The sequence below is a fragment of the Prunus avium genome, chromosome 3 (genome assembly GCF_965620075.1).
Source record: "Prunus avium chromosome 3, drPruAviu1.hap1.1, whole genome shotgun sequence".
NCBI lineage: Eukaryota > Viridiplantae > Streptophyta > Magnoliopsida > Rosales > Rosaceae > Prunus > Prunus avium.
In genome coordinates this window covers 17,623,356-17,635,324 of record NC_142286.1, presented here as the reverse complement: position 1 = coordinate 17,635,324, position 11,969 = coordinate 17,623,356, and the positions used below count along the sequence as shown (strand labels likewise).

At 40.2% G+C, this 11,969-nt stretch overlaps 1 non-coding gene across 1 annotated transcript; it reads left to right on the top strand.

The window, feature by feature from the left end:
- The first annotated feature begins 4,312 nt into the window (after positions 1-4,312).
- Positions 4,313-4,419, top strand: LOC148295709 (small nucleolar RNA R71). The gene has a single exon (XR_015834983.1). It is a non-coding gene; the product is annotated as a small nucleolar RNA R71 (small nucleolar RNA).
- Positions 4,420-11,969: the final 7,550 nt, after the last annotated feature.

Here is an 11,969-nt window from a genome sequence, read left to right as displayed (position 1 = left end):
AAGACGATAAGGGCTCATCCCAATGGGAGTCTTATATGCAGTCCTATAAGCCCATAATGAATCATTGAGCTTGGCTGCCCAATCTTTCCTTGTATTGTTCACCACCTTCTCCAGGATGTGCTTAATTTCTCTATTGCTTATTTCCACTTGACCAGAAGTTTGCGGATGATATGGTGTAGAGACTCGATGGGTGATGTTGTACTTCTTCATGAGTGCTTCGAATGGCTTGTTACAGAAGTGGCTGCCTCCATCACTAATGACAGCCCTTGGAGTACCAAACCTTGTGAAAATATTATCCTTCAAGAACTTGAGCACCACCTTATGATCATTGGTTTTGGTGGCTATGGCTTCCACCCATTTAGACACATAATCAACAGCAACAAGTATGTAAGTACAACCAAAGGAAGATGGGAATGGTCCCATGAAATCAATACCCCACACATCGAAGAGCTCCACAACAAGTATGCTATTCAATGGCATTTCATTCCTGCGACTTATGTTCCCCATCCTTTGACACCTATCACACTTAACACAAAAATTAAACGCATCTTTGAATAGAGTGGGCCAAAAGAAACCAGATTGGAGAATTTTAAGTGCTGTTTTCTTAGCTCCAAAGTGACCTCCACAAGCCAATTCGTGGCTATGCCTAAGTATGCTTTCTTGCTCTTCTTCTGGAACACATCTTCTAATGAGTTGATCTGGGCAATGCTTGAATAAGAAAGGTTCATCCCAGACATAATGTTTCACCATGGAAAAGAACTTCTTCTTGTCCTGAGAAGTTAGATCATTTCTAAGAACACCACAAGCAAGATAATTAACAAAATCAGCATACCATGGTTCTTTGACTTGGGCAGCATATAGTTGTTCATCAGGGAAAGTCTCATTCAAGGGTAGCACAGCTTCTCCTTTTTCTTCAACCACAATTCTGCTCAAATGATCAGCTACCACATTCTCACATCCCTTCTTGTCTCGAATTTCCAAATCGAACTCTTGCAGCAAGAGAATCCATCTAATCAAGCGTGGTTTTGCGTCCTTCTTAGTGAGCAAGTATCTAAGAGCTGCATGGTCAGAATAAACAATTACTTTAGAACCAACAAGATAAGAACGAAATTTTTCTAAAGCAAAAACCACAGCAAGGAACTCCTTCTCTGTTGTGGAGTAGTTGATTTGAGCATCATTCAAGGTCCGGCTAGCATAATGAATCACATGGGGGAGCTTGTTCTTCTTTTGACCTAAAACTGCACCAATAGCAAAGTCAGAGGCATCACACATTATTTCAAATGGTAAAGACCAATCTGGAGCTATGATAATAGGGGCTGAAGTTAGCTCCCTCTTCAAGGTAGTAAAGGCTTCCATGCAAGCTTCATTAAACTCAAAAACAGCATCCTTAGCAAGGAGATTACACAATGGCCTTGTAATGCTTGAGAAATTTTTGATGAACCTTCTATAGAATCCAGCATGACCTAGAAAGCTTCTAATTCCTTTCACAGAGGTAGGGGGTGGCAGATTTGAGATGAGATCGATCTTGGCTTTATCCACTTCAATTCCCTTGCTTGAAATCACATGGCCTAGCACAATGCCTTGTCTCACCATGAAGTGACACTTCTCCCAATTCAAAATCAGGTTTGTTTCCTGGCATCTTTTAAGCACTAGAGACAAGTGGTGAAGACAATTATCAAAAGAGGAACCAAAAACTGAAAAATCATCCATAAATACCTCAATGAATCGTTCCACCATATCTGAAAAGATTGACATCATGCATCTTTGGAAAGTTGCTGGGGCATTGCACAAACCGAATGGCATCCTTCTATAAGCAAACGTACCAAATGGGCATGTGAATGTGGTTTTCTCTTGGTCTTCCGGAGCAATGGGAATTTGATTATAACCTGAAAAACCATCAAGAAAACAATAGTAAGCATGGCCAGATAAACGTTCAAGCATTTGATCAATAAAAGGCAAGGGGAAATGATCTTTTCTAGTGGATGTGTTCAACTTCCTGTAATCAATGCAAACTCTCCAACCAGTGATAGTTCGTGTAGGAACTATCTCATTCTTCTCATTCTTCACAACTGTGATTCCGGACTTCTTCGGAACAACTTGTACAGGGCTCACCCACTTAGAATCTGAAATTGGATAGATGATTCCTACATCGAGTAGCTTTAAAACTTCAGCTCTAACCACCTCTTTCATGTTGGGATTTAGCCTCCTTTGGGCATCACGGGATGGTTTGCTGTCTTCTTCCATTAGAATCCGGTGCATGCACATGCTTGGACTAATTCCTTTGATGTCTGCTATGGTCCACCCAATGGCTGTTTTATGCTCTTTTAGAACCTTAATTAAGCTCTCTTCTTCATGTGAGGTGAGACCTGCAGCAATTATAACAGGGAGAGTTTCGTTAGCACCCAAATAAGTATATTTAAGATGATTGGGCAGTGGTTTAAGTTCTAGCTTTGGTGGGGTGATAATGGATGGCTCCAATTTCGTGGATGATGGTCCAAGAGGCTCGAGTGGTGGCCTAAAGGATGGTGGGTATGGTTGAAACACTTCTAAGGCAGCCACCACTTCTTGGAACTCCGGTTCACAAAGATCTTCCTCTTCTTGTGTTAAGACAGCTTCTAGAGCATCATTAGACTTTCTCTGCAAAATTTTGGAAGAAACCTCATGATCCACAACATCAATTGAAAAGCAAGAATCAAGAGAGATAGAAGGTTGAGATAGAGCATTAAGCATTTTAAATTCAACAGTTTCACCCAGAACAGTCATGGAAAGGGTGCTATCTTTCACTTTGATAACTGTGTCTGCAGTGGCCATGAATGGCCTGCCTAGGAGAATGCGATCAACATGATCTCCATTTGGATTGTCTTCCATGTCCATCACTACAAAATCAGCAGGGAGAATTAGTGTATTAACTTGAACTAAAATATCTTCTACAATACCTTTTGGATATTTTATAGAATGATCAGCTAGTTCAAGTCGTATTGAAGTCTTCTTCATCCCTTCTAAGCCAAGCTTTTGATACAATGAATATGGCATTAGGTTGACACTTGCTCCCAAGTCCAACATGGCTCTTCCAACCTTATTGCCTCCAATGTTAATGGGAATGTCAAAGCTGCCAGGATCAACTAGTTTTGGTGGAAGCTTCCTTTGCAACACAGCACTTACATTCTGGTCAAGCTTTACATCTTCATTTGGAGCGAAATTGAGCTTGTGAGTTTTCAAGTCCTTGATGAACTTTCCATATGCAGGAATCTGTTCAATAACATCAAGCAAAGGCAAATTGATATTAACTTTACTCAAAATATCATAAATCTCTTTAAAAGCCTTATCTTGCTTTGCTTTCTTAAGACGGCCTGGAAATGGAATCGGTGGAGGAGCGGGTGGCACGTATCTATCTTCTTGAAGATGTGGTGGCACAAATTTGTCATCTCTCTTATGCAATTGGAATTGTTTGGATTCCTGAGAATCTGATTTGGCATTAGGAGCAGATTGAGAAGTTTTGAGATGTTCCCCTTCTGTAGCCGTGGTCTCCTCCTCTTCATCTTCTACAATCACAACATCATTTGAAAGATTAGAATCAACTTTACTATCAATGATCTTACCTGATCTGAGCACATGAATGGCCTTGGCTTCTTGGTTCTTTGGATTGATCTCGGTTTGGCTTGGCCATTTCCCAGGTGCTCTTTGAGTTATTTCAGCAGCTAATTGGCCTATTTGAACTTCCAATTTGGCAATGGTAGCTTGTGTAGTTTGCTGGAAATTGGATTGGTTGATTGCCATCTGCTTAACTATATCCTCCAATGATGATGTTTGTTGTGGCTTTTGGAATGAAGGGGGATTGGCTTGATTCTGAGTATTCCTCCATGAAAAGTTTGGATGATTCCTCCAACCTGGATTATAACTTTGAGAGTATGGATCATTTCTTGGACCTTGGTTGTAGGAATTTACCAACTTAGCTTGCTCTTGCACAAATTCTGGATATCCAGCCCCAAGTGGACAAGCTATGGTAGCATGGTCAGGAGTTTCGCAAATACTACACACTTCCTTCGGAGGGCTTCTTGAGTTTAATGCAAGAAGAGCATCTAGCTTTTGTTCCAGTTTTGAAATCTGCACACTAGAAGCATCATTAGAACCACTAATAACACGTTTACCTCTTGTATCCGTATGTTGGGTCTCCATTGCTATCTCCTCAAAGAGTTCGTATGTTTCTTCTGGAGTTTTGGTTTTAAAAGAACCACCTGCAAAATTGGTGACTATATTATGACTAGAAGGGGTTAGTCCTTTATAAAACATACGCATTTGAAGCTTCAATGGAATCCCATGATGAGGACATTGGTTGAGCAGCCCATTGAATCTCTCCCATGCTTCACAAAACGATTCATCATCTTGCTGTGCAAATAACAAGATCTTATCCCTAAGCATGTCGGTCTTTTGCGTGGAGAAGTATTTCTCCAAGAACTTCTTTTGAATGGCAGCCCATGTAGTGAGTGAACCAGGCTTCAAAGAATTCAACCAATATTTCGCCTTATCCTTCAAAGTGTATGGAAACACTCTCATTCGAAGTTGATCTTCTGTCACACCTGTCAAGGGAAAAGAACTCACAACATTAAAAATATCCTTTATATGAGTTAATGGATCTTCATTAGGTAAACCATAAAAGGAAGGCAGCATATTAAGATGAGAAGATTTAAGCTCATAATTTCGAGCTACAGTGGGCAGCAAAATGCTTGAAGGAGATGCTGGAATTGTTGGGATATCAAGTTCTCCCATGAACTCATTGGCAGCCATCTCTTCTTCTTCTTCTTCTTGGTCTGAACTTGCTTCCGAATTTGAAGGTGAAGAACCAGGAAGTTCAGTGTGGAGAGCAATACTTGTAAATGTGGCAAGAGCTTGCTCTTTTGCAGTTGACAACTCTCTTTCTAGACGATTATGAACTTCAGAGATCACCCGGTTGGGTTGCAACGATGGTCCTGCGTTCAAAGATCTGGAGCGTTGGAACGAAGACCTCACTTGTTCAAGGAACGGTCTTTTAGACATAAACTACCTGAAACAGAAAATTAGATTAATTAGAAACACTAAAAAGAATAGGGTAACCTTGGGCACATAACCAGGGAAGAACTTTCGTTCAGTCCCCGGCAACGGCGCCAAAATTTGTTGTTAATTATTATGTTAACTCGCAATTGTACGGGGCAATTAGTAGTATAGCAAGACAAGTACGAGGTCGTACCCACGAAGACTGAGAAGTTCAAATTAGTTATGTACGTAGATTACCGAATTCAAGAAGTTAGGAAGTTAAGTCTAAAACAGAAATTAAAGTGAGAGTGATTTTGATTGTGAAAGGAAGTGAGCAAACTGAAATTGCAAATGAAAGCAAATAAACAAGTGTAACAAAGAGTGGTTTTAAGAGTTGGAAAACAGATTTGGAGACTAGGGCATTCGAATCACCATAACAATTCAATTCTGGGTTATATGGAGTCAAGTAACAAGTCTAATTCAAATTCAAAGATTGATTCTAGCTAAAGTATGATTAGGCCATGGTGTTTGGTCCTAACCTTGTGTTCCTAATTCCCTAATTTGATCATTTGTTGTCTAACCTAAAATTAAGCATTAGGAACCCATTAAGCATAGAAGAACAATTTAAACAACCAAGCATGTATCTAATCCCTGTTGTCGAATGTCCATACATACTCTTCCTATTCATAGTTCAATTCGAATTAAAGCATGGTGTCTACTCTTAATTCAAACCAATATAGTTAACAAACAAGTTCTAATGGTGATCAATCATTCAAACAAGCATGTTAACTTATAAGCATAATGAATAAGAACATGAATCATGAATCAAACTTGAAACTCCAAACTTATAAACCCAGAATATTCATGTTAGGTTACATCGAAGCCCTAGTTATGGATTTAGCTACTCATAATGGAAAAGAAACTAAAATAGAAATGGGAAAACATAATGAATGCCATAAGAGTAGAAAAACCCTTTTCTGAAGTTCTTGTAGTGTCCAATGCTTCTCCAAGAGCTTCTCCACGTCTAGAAGGATGTATGAAGGATATGGAGGTGATTTGAGATGAGCTTGAGTGAGTGGTGATGGCTGAGAAAGAGGAAATTCGTAGGGAAATGGAAGGGAGGTTTTCTGGAGCTGTTTTGGTGATTTTGGGGCAGTTTAGAGTATTGGGTTGATTGCTTGAGTGTTTGGGGTTGTGGGAATGTATGAGGATGATTTCTGGATGATGGAAGTGTGGAGGATGGCTGAAGTGAATTTTGTAGCTTGAAGACTCCTCTATTTATAGGGCTAAGAGGGAGGAACATCATGATGAAATCCAACACCACCATTCCTCATTTAATACAACCCATAACTCCCACTTCATCTTGTCTATGTTAGTGTGGTTGGAATCAATCCCATCCCATACTTCTTTTGCTGCACCTCAAGCTTTCTTCACATGGGATCAAAGGTGATCAATTGTGGCTGCCTTTTGCTGCCAACCCATGTGGTCTTCTTTTGGTTGTTGAACAAAAACGAGTCTTCTGAACCAGACTTGGTGTAGGAAGGCCAGAGGTTTCAAAACTTATCCAATGGGGCTCAAATTTGGATATGTTATAGTAGACACCCATTGGACAATTCAAGTTCAACGGCATTTCATTCTTAATTGGAGTGGTTGTTGTATTCCATACTTCTAGCGATTGGATTTTACTCAAAACTGATCGGTTCATAATTGTATATCATTTTGTACCCTTCTAGCTTATGATTTGGTTATGTTTTTGAGTTAAACTTGTGCTTTTAATCCTTTTTGTGTTTATCTTTCAGTTAATTGACATTTAGGTAACAATGATGACTTTGGATAGGAAATGATGCAATCCATGCATGTTAAGGGCTGATTGGCATATGAGGAATATGAGCTTAAAGACAAACACATTTTGGCTACAGCCCATTTCCAGCCCAGTTTCGTAGGTCAACTTCTTGGCCTTGGATCAGCAAACTCTGGGGCTCGGATGAGGTGAAGATCTTCATGAAAGTTGTTCAATTGGGTGTCTAGTATAACATATCCAGAATTCAGCCCAATTGAACATATGTGGAGTCCTTAGCCCGTCCAACACTGAACCATGCTCAGGAGGATTTGCAGCTGCCAGCTTTGAGCCTTGTCTCCTCCTTTAAGCCATGTGCCTCACCCATGTTGCAACTGACTTTGGATCCAACATAATGAGTGAAGTGGGGAGGCATTCCAGCAATGAAATTCTAAAGGAGCAAGTTGGTACATAATGGAGCTATTAAAGAGAAAGCATGTGCATGCATGTAAAGCATAAATGAAATGAAGTCAATTCCAGTCTCTGTTCGGCAGCCAAATTGCAAGGCCCAAAACGCACACTTCTACTGCTCCGATGAGAATACTTTCTTCATAGAAGTTGTTCCAAAGGGTGTCTAGTATAACATATCCAAATTTGAGCCCCATTGGATAAGTTTTGAAACCTCTGGCCTTCCTACACCAAGTCTGGTTCAGAAGACTCGTTTTTGTTCAACAACCAAAAGAAGACCACATGGGTTGGCAGCAAAAGGCAGCCACAATTGATCACCTTTGATCCCATGTGAAGAAAGCTTGAGGTGCAGTAAAAGAAGTATGGGATGAGATTGATTCCAACCACACTAACATAGACAAGATGAAGTGTGAGTTATGGGTTGTATTAAAAGAGGAATGGTAGTGTTGGATTTCATTATGTTGTTCCTCCCTCTTAGCCCTATAAATAGAGAAGCCTTCAAGCTTCAAAACACACCCCAAGGGGGGGAGCTCTCAAACACTTCTCTAGAGCTCCCTTTCCTTCTCTCCCTCAAATTCTCTTAGTTTCCTTTCAAGTTGTCAATTGTTGTAACAAAATGAGTTTACTAAATTTTCTTTCAAGTTTTCTTAGTTCCACTTTACTTTTATTGTAATGTACATTCTTTCTTAAGTATTCAAGTTTAATTAGTTTCCAAGTTTCAATTATGGTTTTTGTTCTTATTCATTATGCTTATAAGTTAATATGCTAGTTTGAATGATTGATCACCATTTAGGCTTGCATGTTAGCTATCTTGGTTTGAATTAAGAGTAGACACCATGCTTTAATTCGAATTGAACTATGAATAGGAAGAGTATGTATGGACATTCGACAACAGGGATTAGATACGTGCTTGGTTGTTTAAAATGTTCTTCTATGCTTAATGGGTTCCTAATGCTTAGTTTTAGGTTAGACAACAAATGATCAAATTAGGGAATTAGGAACACAAGGTTTTGACCATACACCATGGCTTAATCATACTTTAGCTAGAATCAATCCATTAATCTAATTGAACTTGGGAACTTATTTGCTTGAGTTATTTCCTTTTTTCTTGTTTTATTTATTTTCTTTTTTCATTTCTGTTTTATGTAGGGGAAATGAATTGGATCATTCAATCACCAATCCTCGTGGGATCGACCTCGCACTTACATATGCTATACTACCAAACGGCTCGTGCACTTGCGAGTATCACAAGTTGAGGATGCAGCTGAATCTATTTTGGTGCAGCTGAATCGAAGCAACAAAAACTCACCAAATGACTCCTCCCACCATATTATGATGTTGCCCAAGTTTTGGAATCGATCCGAAATCAATAGGTCTTCCAAATTGGACAATTCAAGTTCAACGGCAGTTCGTTCCTAATTGGAGTGGTTGGTGTATTCCATACTTCTAGCGATTGGATTTCACTCAAAACTCAACAAATGACTCCTCCCACTATATTATGATGTTGCCCAAGTTTGGGGCTCGATCCGAAATCAGTAGGTGTGAGAAATTGGACAATTCAAGTTCAACGGCAGTTCGTTCCTAATTGGAGTGGTTGGTGTATTCCATACTTCTAGCGATTGGATTTTACTCAAAACTCACCAAATGACTCCTCCCACCATATAATGACGTTGCCCAAGTTTTGGGCTCGATCCGAAATCAATTGGTGTTCCAAATTGGACAATTCAAGTTCAACGGCAGTTCGTTCCTAATTGGAGTGGTTGGTGTATTCCATACTTCTAGCGATTGGATTTCACTCAAAACTCACCAAATGACTCCTCCCACCATATTATGATGTTGCCCAAGTTTGGGGCTCGATCCGAAATCAATAGGTGTGAGAAATTGGACAATTCAAGTTCAACGGCAGTTCGTTCCTAATTGGAATGGTTGGTGTATTCCATACTTCTAGCGATTGGATTTCACTCAAAACTCACCAAATGACTCCTCCCACCATATTATGATGTTGCCCAAGTTTTGGAATCGATCCGAAATCAATAGGTCTTCCAAATTGGACAATTCAAGTTCAACGGCAGTTCGTTCCTAATTGGAGTGGTTGGTGTATTCCATACTTCTAGCGATTGGATTTCACTCAAAACTCAACAAATGACTCCTCCCACTATATTATCATGTTGCCCAAGTTTTGGGCTCGATCAGAAATCAATACGTGTGAGGAATTGGATAATTCAATTTCAACGGCAGTTCGTTCCTAATTGGAGTGCTTGGTTTATTCCACACTTCTAGCGATTGGATTTCCCTCAAAACTCACCAAATGACTCCGCCCACCATATTATGATGTTGCCCAAGTTTTGGGCTCGATCCGAATTCGATAGGTGTGAGAAATTGGTCAATTCAATTTCAACGACAGTTCTTTCCTAATTGGGGTGGTTGGTGTATTCCGTACTTCTAGCGATTGGATTTGACTCAAAACTCACGAAATGACTCCTCCCACCATATTATGATGTTGCCCAAGTTTGGGGCTCGATCCGAAATCAATAGGTGTGAGAAATTGGACAATTCAAGTTCAACGGCAGTTCGTTCCTAACTGGAGTGGTTTGTGTATTCCATACTTCTAGCGATTGGATTTCACTCAAAACTCACCAAATGACTCCTCCCACCATATTATGATGTTGCCCAGGTTTTGGGCTCGATCCGAATTCAATAAGTGTGAGAAATTGGTGAATTCAATTTCAACGGCAGTTCTTTCCTAATTGGATTGTTGGTGTATTCCATACTTCTAGCGTTTGGATTTCACTCAAAACTCACCAAATGACTCCTCCCACCATATGATGATTTTGCCCAAGTTTTGGGCTCGATCCGAATTCAACAGGTGTGAGAAATTGGTCAATTCAATTTCAACGACAGTTCTTTCCTAATTGGAGTGGTTGGTGTATTCCATACTTCTACCGATTGGATTTCACTCAAAACTCACCAAATGACTCCTCCCACCATATTATGATGTTGCCCAAGTTTTGGGCTCGATCCGAAATGAATAGGTGCAAGAAATTAGACAATTCAAGTTCAACGGCAGTTCGTTCCTAATTGGAGTGGTTGGTGTATTCCATACTTCTAGCGATTGGATTTCACTCAAAACTCACCAAATGACTCATCCCACCATATTATGATGTTGCCCAAGTTCGTGGCTCGATCCGAAATCAATAGGTCTTCCAAATTGGACAATTCAAGTTCAACGGCAGTTCGTTCCTAATTGGAGTGGTTGGTGTATTCCATACTTCTAGCGATTGGATTTTACTCAAAACTCACCAAATGACTCCTCCCACCATATAATGACGTTGCCCCAGTATTGGGCTCGATCCGAAATCAATAGGTGTTCCAAATTGGACAATTCAAGTTCAACGGCAATTCGTTCCTAATTGGAGTGGTTGATGTATTCCATACTTCTAGCGATTGGATTTCACTCAAAACTCACCAAATGACTCCTCCCACCATATTATGACGTTGCCCAAGTTTTGGGCTCGATCCGAAATGAATAGGTGCAAGAAATTGGACAATTCAAGTTCAACGGCAGTTCGTTCCTAATTGGAGTGGATGGTGTATTCCATACTTCTAGCGATTGGATTTCACTCAAAACTCACCAAATGACTCCTCCCACCATATTATGATGTTGCCCAAGTTTTGGACTCGTTCCGAATTCAATAGGTGTGAGAAATTGGTCAATTCAATTTCAACGACAGTTCTTTCCTAATTGGAGTGGTTGGTGTATTCCAAACTTCTAGCGATCGGATTTCACTCAAAACTCACCAAATGACTCCCCCCACCATATTATGATGTTGCCCAAGTTTTGGGCTCGATCCGAAATGAACAAGTCTTCCAAATTGGACAATTCAAGTTCAACGGCAGTTCGTTCCTAATTGGAGTGGTTGGTGTATTCCATACTTCTAGCGATTGGATTTCACTGAAAACTCACCAAATGACTCCTCCCACCATATTATGATGTTGCCCAAGTTTTGGGCTCGATCCGAAATCAATAGGTGTGAGAAATTGGACAATTCAAGTTCAACGGCAGTTCGTTCCTAATTGGAGTGGTTGGGTTATTCCATACTTCTAGCAATTGGATTTCACTCAAAACTCACCAAATGACTCCTCCCGCCATGTTATGATGTTGCCCAAGTTTGGGGCTCGATCCGAAATCATTAGGTGTGAGAAATTGGACAATTCAAGTTCAACGGCAGTTCGTTCCTAATTGGTGTTGTTGGTGTATTCCATACTTCTAGCGATTGGATTTCACTCAAAACTCACTAAATGACTCCTCCCACCATATTATGATGTTGCCCAAGTTTTGGGCTCGATCCGAAATCAATAGGTGTTAGAAATTGGACAATTCAAGTTCAACAGCAGTTCGTTCCTAATTGGAGTGGTTGGTGTATTCCATACTTCTAGCGATTGGATTTCACTCAAAACTCACCAAATGACTCCTCCCACCATATTATGATGTTGCCCAAGTTTTGGGCTCTATCCGAAATCAATAGGTCTTCCAAATTGGACAATTCAAGTTCAACGGCAGTTCGTTCCTAACTGGCGTGGTTGGTGTATTCCATACATCTAGCGATTGGATTTCACTCAAAACTCACCAAATGACTCCTGCCATCATATTATGATGTTGCCCAAGTTTTGGGCTCGATCCGAAATCAACAGGTCTTCCAAATTGGACAATTCA